Source organism: Helianthus annuus, chromosome 12 (genome assembly GCF_002127325.2).
Source record: "Helianthus annuus cultivar XRQ/B chromosome 12, HanXRQr2.0-SUNRISE, whole genome shotgun sequence".
In the NCBI taxonomy this organism is placed as follows: domain Eukaryota; kingdom Viridiplantae; phylum Streptophyta; class Magnoliopsida; order Asterales; family Asteraceae; genus Helianthus; species Helianthus annuus.
The window spans coordinates 151,125,969-151,136,087 of NC_035444.2; positions in this window are offsets into that span (position 1 = coordinate 151,125,969).

Genomic DNA, 10,119 nt, shown 5'->3' on the forward strand with positions numbered 1-10,119 from the left:
TGGTTATCGATATTTCATTACGTTTATTGATGATTTTAGTAGATTCACATGGATTTATCCACTTACACATCGTTCTCAGGCGGTTGATTCGTTTCGTCACTTCAAACCGCTTGTTGAGAACCTTTTCTCATGCACCATCAAACACCTTCAGTGTGATGGTGCTCCTGAGCTCATTCATGGACCCATGGCTCGATTTCTTTCCGAGTCTGGTATTGCTTATCGTATCTCGTGTCCCTACACACCCCCACAAAATGGGGTAGCCGAGCGTAAAAATCGTCACCTTTCTGAGGTTGCTCGTGCTTTGTTGTTTCATTCTCATCTACCAAAGAAATTTTGGTATGATGCTTATGCTACCGCAGCTTATCTCATTAACCGGTTGCCTTCACCGGTTATTCACTATTCTTCACCTTTTGAGACATTGTTCGGTTCTTCACCCGATTATTCTTTTCTTCGCACATTTGGGTGTTTGTGTTATCCATTTCTTGGTGATACTAGAATGGATAAGCTTTCACCTAAATCCATTCCTTGCATCTTTGTTGGATATGCTCCATCTCATCTTGGATATCTTTGTTATGATCCTCACACGTCTCGCACATATACGTCTCGACATGTTCGATTTTTTGAGACGATCTTTGAGATTCCTCGTACTTCTTCTGTTTCTTCCTCTTCTCCTTCTCATGTTTCTTCTGACTCACTTCCGTTTTTCATTCCTCCTCCTTCATCTTTTGCTTCTCCTTCTCCTATACCTTCTTCTTCTTCTCATTCGACTTCTTTTTCTGATTCATCATCATCTCCTCCTCCTCCACCTCCCCCCCTCCTCCTCCTCCCTCTTCTTCTCCTTCTTCTTCTTCTTCTTCTCCTCCTATTATGCATCCTATGGTTACTCGTTCTCGTGACCATACTCGCCAGCCTAGACAGTTTCCTGATCATGTGGTGTTTCATGCCACTACTGCTCCCACCACAGAGCCTAGTTCTTTTCGTCAGGCTCAGCAGTGGTCTGTTTGGTGGGATGCGATGCGTGTTGAGATGGATGCTTTGTATGCCAACCAAACGTGGAGTTTGGTTCCGGCTCCCACTGGTGCCAACATTGTTGGTTGCAAGTGGGTCTACAGGATTAAAAGAAATCCTGATGGTTCTGTGAGTCGCTACAAGGCACGGCTTGTAGCAAAGGGTTTTCACCAGACTGAGGGTATTGACTATACTGAGACATTTAGTCCAGTGGTCAAACCTACCACTATTCGGATTGTTCTTTCTATTGCTTTCTCTCGTGGGTGGTCTATTCGGCAGGTTGACGTCAACAATGCCTTTCTTCATGGTGACTTATCTGAGACAGTGTACATGTCACAGCCTCAGGGTTTTGTTGACGCTTCTAGACCACATCATGTCTGTCTTCTGCAGAAGGCACTTTATGGCCTGAAGCAGGCCCCCAGAGCTTGGTTCTCCAAGCTCTCTTCTGCTCTTATTGCTGATGGTTTCTCTCAGTGTGTTTCTGACACTTCTCTATTTGTCTATAGTAGAGATTCAGTGATGTGTTATGTATTGGTTTATGTCGATGATATCATCATTACTGGGAGTTCTTCAGATTTTGTTACTCATTTGATTGAGCGCTTACATTCTCGATTTGCGCTCAAAGATCTTGGGCAGCTTTCTTATTTCTTGGGAGTTCAGGCTACCTTCTCTGATGATGTTCTTCATCTTTCTCAGCAGCGTTATTTGCTTGATCTTCTTCAGCGCACTGGTCTTGCTCAGTGTCGTCCTTTATCTACTCCTGTTGCTTCTGGTAGACAGCTTTCTCGGCACACGGGTATATCTTTACCTGATGCCACTATGTATCGTAGTACTGTTGGTGCTCTTCAGTATTTGGTCTTGACTCGTCCTGAGATTGCATATGCTGTTAGTAAGGTGTCTCAGTTTCTTCAGACTCCTACTGACAGACATTGGGAGGCAGTCAAGAGGATTTTACGGTACCTTAAAGGTACCTTGACTTGTGGCTTGAGTATTAGACGATCTTCTAGTATGGATATTCATGCTTATTCTGATGCAGACTGGGCTGGATGCCCTGATGATCGACGGTCTACTACTGGTTATTGTGTGTTTCTTGGTTCCAACTTGATTAGTTGGAGTTCCAAGAAACAACATGTTGTTGCTCGGTCGAGTACTGAGGCTGAGTATCGTGCTCTTGCACATACAGCTGCTGAGTTGAGATGGGTTATGTCTATATTACGGGAGTTACATGTTGTTTTGAGTTGTTCACCAACAGTTTGGTGTGACAACATTGGGGCCACTTATCTTGCAGCAAATCCGGTATTTCATCAGCGGACCAAACATCTTGAGATTGATTTGCATTTTATTAGAGATATGGTTTTGTCTCAGATATTACGGATTTGTTATGTGCCTACTGTTTCACAGATTGCTGATATTTTGACCAAGGGTCTTTCAGCAGATCGGTTTAGTTTTCTTCGGTCCAAGCTTCACGTGGATTCTCCCCGTTTAGCTTGAGGGGGCATATTAGAGATATATTTGAGTCTATATGTATCGGTTATGAGTTAGTTGAGTTAGTTAGAGTTGTTGTGTTGGTTAGAGATAGTTGAGTTGGTTAGAGTTAGTTGTTTAGCCTCTATATATAGAGCAGCTTACTGTATGTAATTTGTACCTTTCAATTCTGTATCAATGAAAGCCTGAACCATCTCTTTCAGTAAGGTAAGCAACCAAAAGTTGAGCATCCATAAAAGTAGGTACTTTTCTCTGCCAAAGATTAACCAAAGGGCCAAGGTGATGCTATAAACCCCGGAGACACCAAATGCGACAAGGAAATCTTGATAATCTTTGACGCCCGGGCATGGTTCGACATTATCCATTCTAAGGATTTTGATCTCAAATTTCTTGAGAAAGTGCTCTAGGTAAGTTAGGTTGGAGGTTGTCATACGAGTTATTTATAAGCCGTGATTCGACATGTAATTTACCTAACTATATGGAAAGCTAATTGGGCTTAGAGTATGGTGGGTGTGGTATACGGTTCGTGCTTTTGGGGTTAATTTATAGACCAAGTAAACAAAGAAGATAAAAACAAACATTTTATCAAGGTCACGATCACTAGGAATATCTAATGTTGACGGTGCTAGAAAACAGGACAACGACACCCCAAAGTCTACCGATAGCTATACGTTTGTATTTTGTATATAATGAGGAATGAAAGATTTAATGGTTTCTCATTAAATAACAACTTAATACCTAAATCATTGCCTAAGTAAACACTTCATGTTTCTCAAGAATAGTTTATATAAGTTAACATAAGACATGTGACAATAAACCACTAGAAAAGAATACATCCAAAAATCTTTACATTGATCTTCTGAAATCAAGTTATGCTTCGTTAACCGGGTCTTGTACAAGTTGTACACGCATTCGGCTCTTACAATATTCTTGTCAACGGCTAACCAATAGAAGAAGTATGCAACATATCGCGGTCAACAATCCTAAAACTCCCAAAAGTACAATGCCCAACATTTTCCAAACACGGCTCCCTTGCTTAACCCATGAGTGGCACAACGTTGCATAACCAATGAGCAAAAACGCACACGAGGTGTTTAGGATCACCATATATACATATCTTGTCAATAAATCACTCTGTTGATCCTTGATTTTCATGCAGAAAACAACTATAATCACTAGAAAATCACCCCACAACAATCATTTAAATCCATCCATGTTAATTTAGTAATGAGAAATGGAACTATGATTTGGTTTGGTAGAAAATTGAAAAAACGAAGCTATTAATTAAGAAGAGCACATGATATGTGATCAATGAACCTTCAATAGAGTATGTTGTTTGCAAAAAAATAGATATGGAAGATGATAACAAAATTTTAAAGATATGAGTTGATTCACAATATGTCCATATTGTGGCCTAGCGTGGTTGGATCACGTCATCGAAACTTTAACTTATTTATCACATAAGCAACTTACAGCAAAACTTTAATTTTTTTGTCACATCAGTGATTCACGACTCTACGTGAGTAAAAATTAACTGGGTTAACTTTTAGTTAGTTGGAATCGCTGAGAGAAAAAAGGTTACAAGTTAGGATTGTCAAAAATGAATTTAAAAGATGGATGGTTTAAAAAACAAGTGAATTTAAAAGCAACGTTTATAAAAAATGGAGTAAATTACAAGTTTTGTCCTTTATGTTTGTTCCAAATTTCAGGCGTTGTCCTTTACCTTTAAATTTGATGAGTTTTGTCCTTAACGTTTCAAAATCTTACATGTTATGTCCTTTGGGCCTAACCTGGTTAGTTTTTTATGTTAAATCAGGTCATGTGCTAGGCACATGAGGGCATAATTGTCTTTTCCTCCTATTTAGTTAAAAAACACTTGGAAAAACTAAAATAATATATATACACACACTTATCTCTTTCTCTCTCTAATCTTTCTCTCTCTAAATTACTGAATACTTTTCTTTCTCTCACTCTACTCTCTCTCTTACCACCACCACCACATCCTTCTTCATCCTCCTTCGAAACCCTAAACCTAAAAATCACACAAAACTCACCCCAAATTCATTCGTACGGACATCCGGCGACACTTTACCAGTAACCGCAACTGCCGACGAGAAATTCTGAAACATATACTCACTCTCCGACTCCGGATCTCCGTTTTGGGTGGTGGAGATTTTAGTTCATTACAAAGAATCCGATCTTTTCTTCATTCAACGGCTCTCTGAATTCTGCGTTTATTAATATGCAACTGTTGTTCCTGATGCTAAGGATGAAGTGTGACTTGTGATTAATAAAAGCTTGGTATAAGAGAAAGCTGGGTCTGCACATTTCTACTATTCATAGATTGATATACTCTTTAAATTTGATTCGGTCTCCTATATATGCGAAATATAATTTTTCAGATTAAATGAGTAGTGATTGTGTGAACCCACAAATACACGAGTAGTGATTGGGTTCACTTTTGAGCTCTGTGTTCTTGTTAACTTTCTAGGTTTAATCTGTCAATATTTGAACATCAACTATTTAATTTGGCATATAAAGTAGTTGGAGATTTCAGTTTGTTTTGCCCATGTCAGATGCAATTTTATTACAAAGATTTGCATTAATTTGAGTTAGGAATCGGTTTTTGGTTGAAACATATGCAGTTTTATGAACTTCTTTTTCATATAATATTATCAGTTTGGTTGCCCATGTCTGTGTTCTTTTTCGAGGATGCAGTTTTCGGTTTTTGCATATAATATTATTTGGGGAATCTGAGTAGTTTGGAGATTTAGGGATTTTTTGTTTGTTCGTATGATTTCGTTGGTTGTGGCGGTTGAGAGAAACAGAGAGAGGAGGGGGGGAGGGGGTAGAGAGGCAGGTCGTTTAGATATGTGGGTGGTCGGCGGCAGGTGAGGGTGGGAGGTGGTGGTTGGCGGCAGGTGATGGCAAGTGGTGGTTGGAAAGAGAGAATGTGTGTGGGTGTGTTTAGAGAGAGAAATTGCTGGGTAGGATATGTTTTATTTGTTTTCTAAAAATTATTTATAAATTAGGATGTGAAAAGACAGGGCTACCCTCATGTGCAGTGCACATGACATAACTTAACTAGAAATTATAACTGAGTTTGTTCTAAAGGACATAACATGTAAGATTTTGAAACGTTAAGGACAAAACTCATCAAATTTAAAGGTAAAGGACAGCGCCTGAAATTCGGAACAAACATAAAGGACAAAACTTGTAATTTACTCTAAAAAATGACTTTGTATATTTAAAATGTATTTTGTTAAATAATAATCGTAAATAACAAAATAATATAAAAACTTAAATAATCACATAAATAGTCTTTTTAATATTAAAAGAACTTTATACTTGTATAAACAACCATTAATGTGTAAAAGGATCAAAATACATTTAGACTTAACTGGACAAAAGTAACAAAGTTAGTGTTAGAGGTCAAAACCATTACAAAATGCAACCCTAGGGCCTAATATGTCAAACGATTCATTTTTAGACTGAAAGGGTTAAATTCGCTAAACCACATGGGGCAAAATAGTAATTTACTCTTAAATCTATTATTTTATAATATCTTATTTTTTATCTGTAAAATAATTATTTATTAAAATACCTTTTATTCTACATGAGTTAATTACACCGTTAGTCCTTGTGGTTTGTAAAAAGTAACAACCTAAGGTATAATAACATTCTAAGATATTGACCTTTTAATTTCTAACAAACTTGGGTACTAACACTGAACTCATTTTAATTTTAACAGAGTTCAAAAATAACTACGTCCTTTAGCATTCTCCATTTATCAAAACTAATTAAAATCTCTAAATAAAAACCCTTAATCCACCGTGTTTGTCGGAGATTGTGGGGAACTCAAATGACAGGTTATTAGTTTCTACAAATCATAGGAAACTCACTGTAAATTTGCAATTTACAATTCAACTTATAATAATATCTATATGAATATATTATATTCTACTTAGTACAAATATAACATATACCATCATAATGGATCTTATTCTATGAGATCTAATTCGTTAATATATAAAACTTATAATAAGACGATAAACCATGAAACCATCATAATGGATCTTTTTTCTATGAGATCTAGTTAGTTAATATATAAAACTTATAATAAGATGATAAACCATGGAGAAACTAGTATCTCAAATCAAGTCTTTACGACATTTGCTTGTGTGAAATCAAGCTAAACGTCAATCAAGCTTCGTATATAGGCCGTACAAGCACCCGACTCCTATACGACCACCAATATTCTTGGCACGGGCTAACCAACCGTAGAGCAATACATATAATTGTCATCAATCCTACACCTCCCAAAACTACAAAGCATAATATTTTCCAAACATGGTCCACCTGCTTGGCGAACAAGTAACAACAGATCACGCCACCATTAAGCGTAAATACAATCAAATTGTTTAGGATCACCTTTGACATCCGGTTTGAGACCATGATGGTTTGATCACTCGAGTCTTTGATCCATTCAAGGACTATCAAAAACGAAATACATGTAAGATCACCGATCACACAAATCACCGCCATAGTAAGCATCATGCCATCAAAAAACTCGTTTGAGATTGCATGATAAACATACCCTAGAACATAAAAAACAAGGTTGAATTCTGTGCCTAATGGTAAGCAATTATTTTGGCGCAATAAGAGCCATACAATGTTAAGCAACAAAACAATGAGCATATATAAAGGCAGGTATTGTTTTCGGCCAAAGATTAACCAAAGGGCCAAGGTGATGCTATAAACCCCGGAGATACCTATCGTGCAAAGGAGCTCTTGATGATCATTGTAGGTCGTGAATGGTACGACATTACGCATTCTAAGGATTTCACGGGCCAAACTTTGATCCCAAGTTTCTTGATGAAGTGCTCTAGGTAAGTTAGGTTGGTGGTTGTCATTATCCATTCTAAGGATTTCAAGGGCCAAACTTTGATCCCAAATTTCTTGATGAAGTGCTCTAGGTAAGTTAGGTTCGTGGTTGTCATACGAGTTATTTATAGGCTGTAATCCGACACTTAATGTGCCTAACTAGATTGAAATTTAATTGGGCTACAAGTATGGTGGGTGTGATATACGGTTCATGTTTCGGGTTAATTTATAGACCAGGTAAATAAAGAATATAAAAACAAGTTTTTTTATCACTAGGAATATACAATAATGACGGTGCCAAAAAACAAAACAACGCACCCCAACTCTATCAGTAGCTTTTACTATAAATGGGATTATAATGTATGCGTCATTATATCATGAGTATAAATGGGATTATACTATACGAGTTTGTTGTATTATATAATGAGGAATGAAGGATTTAATGGGTTCACTTTAAATAACTTAATACCTAAATAATAACCTAAGTGAACAATTCAGATTCTCAAGAATAGTTGATCTAAGTAAACAATTCAGCCCATGACATTATAGTCTAGTGACATCTTGGGGATGACATAAGGCTTAGGGACCATTAGGTTCCGAGTCTCACAAGGGGTTTTTCCCAGATTTATTTGGTTTGCTCCTGATTTGGTGTATAAGCATTATAGCCTAGTAGAGATGGATATGATCGGGTAGTTCTGCTAATGTCACGATGATACTTCAGTGGTCCGTCAATAACCCAAATTTGCAGTCCAAAAAAAAGTCGATACAAATAAACATAAGAGACGTGACAATAAATCACTAGAAAAAAACTATCCAAAAACCTTTACATTGATATGTGGAATCAAGTTGTGCTTCATTAACCGAGTCTTGTACTGGCAATACACGCACCCGACTTTTACAATATTCTCGCCATCGGCTAACCAATCGTAGAATGCAACATATCGCGGTCAACAATCCCAAAACTCCCAAAAGTACAACGCCCAATATCTTCCAAACACGGCTTCCCCGTATGACCCATGAGTAACACAAAGTTGTGTAACCAATGAGCAAAAACGCACACGCGGTATTTAGGATCACCACATCACTCTGTTGATCCTTGGTTTTCATGCGGTGAACAACTTTGAACACTAGAATAACACCAATGATCACGAAAGTACACCCCACAACAAACATACAAAGCGCAAAATAATCATGTGACGAATAACCAGTGTACACTAGAAATGAAAAGATAATGTTAATATCGGTGCCGAATGGTAAGCCATCTATCCGCAAGATGATAAGTAGTAGTGTAAGTACGTATAACAAGCCAAAGATGCCATCCCAAAAAATAACGCGAGGGTTTTTGCCAGAGAGTAACCAAAGGACCATGGTCATGCTATAAACACCGTTGACCCAGAAGAAGTCAACGACTTGATAGTTGTGGGATCCGACATTATCCATTGTAACGATCACCTGGTTAACTTTGATCTCGAAGTTTTTTGTGATTTTCTAGGTTTGTTTAAGTTGGTGGTTGTAAGCTTTAATATTAGAGATAAGCACAAGATAGAATCATAGAAACCTAATTGGGCTATTATTATGGAATTTGGTTGTTTTCAAGATTAAACAATTATTTTACACATGAATTTACCTTCTACACCTTATTGTTAATTTTATCTTTTTACTATATTTTTAGTTTAAAATATAACTTTTTTCCCCTTCTAACTTTTTTAGATAACTTTAACATTGTTACACTTTATTTTTATCGATGTTTTAATACGGACTGTGATAAAAACCAGGTAGACCCGTCCCGCCCAAAAATCCTGAAACCGAGTTACGAACCCAATACAAAAGCCCATAACCCAAAGCCCTAGGCTTTTTTTTTTTTTTTTTGCATAACCACTGGAGTTGCCCTGCCATTTATCTCCATAGAAAAGGATAAGACTTAGGGAGCATTAGGTCTGGGTTTGATTCCCACAAAAGGGTTTATTCTCATATTTATTGCCTAATGGAGATGGAAATGATCGGGTAATTTCGCTAGTGGCACGATGATACTCCAGTATTACGTCAGTTATCCAAATTTGTTGTTAAGAAAACGGATCCGTAAGCTTATAATTTCAAGGATGTTTTATATGACAACAAATTGGACAGTTTGTATCAGATAATGATTCGATTTTTCGTATGTTGGGTCCCAAAAATGTGAGTTGGATTGGATCTTGCTCATAAGGCCTGAAACTAAAATAATATTGGGCCAGTGCTAGATGTACCTGAACCAATATGAGAGGAAAATCACGAAAAAGAGTTTGAAAAGAAATTCTTAATTGGCAATCTAAGGCTTGCAGAGCAAGTTTCTCCGTGTAAGTCCCGCAAGACACGACCACAATACCTTGCAGAGCAAGTTTCTCCGTGTAAGTCCCACATCCGTTGAGAAAGGGAACGAAGTCTTTCTTATGGAAACCTTCTCTACCAAGAAGCGTTTTGCCTGGGCGAGCAACTCGTCGAGTGAAAGCTAAACCATGAGTTCCTATGGGCAACCCATCGGGGCAAAGTAGAAAATATATTGGCACAGTTTACTTGGGCTGTTACACTCCGCATCCCAATTCCCACAATAGTTATAAGCAGATTTTTACGCGAGAAATAAAAAAATGCGGCACACGGCACCACACTCCGATCTTTTGCCAAAGCACTGCAACCCAGGGACAAGCCGAAAACAGGTGGTCCACCGACTCAACCTCAGAAGAGCGAAAAGTGCATAGGTTGTCTTTA